Genomic DNA, 1334 nt, shown 5'->3' with positions numbered 1-1334 from the left:
TCTGAAGCCCTCCTATGATCTTCACAGGGACCTGCACACAGATAGTGTGCACACATTCATTCAGGCATACACACATAAACACAAAATAAAGAAAAAGTCTCTAAGATATTATTAATGTGAGATGTTGGGGTCAAGGAATGAAAAATTACGGTTTAAAAGTTATGTATCTATGTGCCAAGTTGACGAGGAGTGCTGTGTTCTGGTTAGGTTTACCTGTCCATGTCACCCATCCTAAGAGTCATCTGAGAGGACTCCTCAATAGAGGAATTGTCTCAGCTGGGGCAGAAACCTAAAGGCAAGCCAGCTTGCTATTTTCATGGCATTACCTCAGACCGAGACACTTACCTCACAGCCAAGAAAAGAGAATAGGAACCATGTCTGTAGGGAATTGTCTTGACTGTTAACAGATGCAGGGGAGCCCAGTCCCCTGAGGGCAGCGCCAGCAGTCTAGATCGGGGTTCAATGTGGCCTTCAGCACCTGGATCTTACAAATCCTGGATTTGCAACAGTGGAATCAGGTAGTCATGAGTTCCTGATGACATGAGCCAGGTAGACATGAGCTCAGGATGGAAATTGAGGATGTTTGGGGAAAGAGAAGATCCTCAACTCTAACAAGTATAGCAGCACCCAGGAAAAGGTGAACACTTGAAAAGATTCCCTCTAGATGATGTAAGGAGGGGTGTGGTAGTTGTCTAGGGGATTGCTGAGGCTCCCTGGCAAGAACAAAAAATTACACGGATGGAGAAGATAAACAACCAGAGAAAGGGAAATTAGCAGCACTATCCCTTTGGGATAGAAGAATCCCAGTACTAAGAGTTCATTAAACAGAGCTGGGTTAGGTATTCTGTGAGGTCTTTGAGTCCTCTTCTTTCCCTCTTTCAGTTCTGTCTAGATACTTTCCCATATGTCTTCCCACCATTGCTACTCACAAAGTGTTCTGGGAATAGTAGCACCTCACTTTGTTGCATGTCACCAAGAAACTCACTTGGCCTCTTCTACTATAAAATGTGACTTTGGGGAACACTGCTGTTTTAGTTTGGTTTGGTTTGTTGGTGTTTTGTTTTGTTTTGTTTTGTTTTGTTTTGTTTTGTTTTGTTTTGTTTTGTTTTGTTTTGTTTTGTTTTGTTTTGAAAAGGACTTCTACCATATTGTCAATTTGAACACGAGTCTATTTCTCAGGCCTTTTGTTTATTGCTTGGGAGCCCTTTTTACATCTCTAGGATTGTTTATTTCTTTACTTTTGTGTCTCTGAGGAATCAAACTGTATGCCATGAGTGTGCAAGGCAAGCATTATACTACCAAGCAGTATCTATAGCCCTCAGGTTCTTTGATAC

Source organism: Mus musculus, chromosome 7 (assembly GCF_000001635.26).
Source record: "Mus musculus strain C57BL/6J chromosome 7, GRCm38.p6 C57BL/6J".
Taxonomy (NCBI): Eukaryota; Metazoa; Chordata; class Mammalia; order Rodentia; family Muridae; genus Mus; species Mus musculus.
This window is presented reverse-complemented; position numbering follows the sequence as displayed.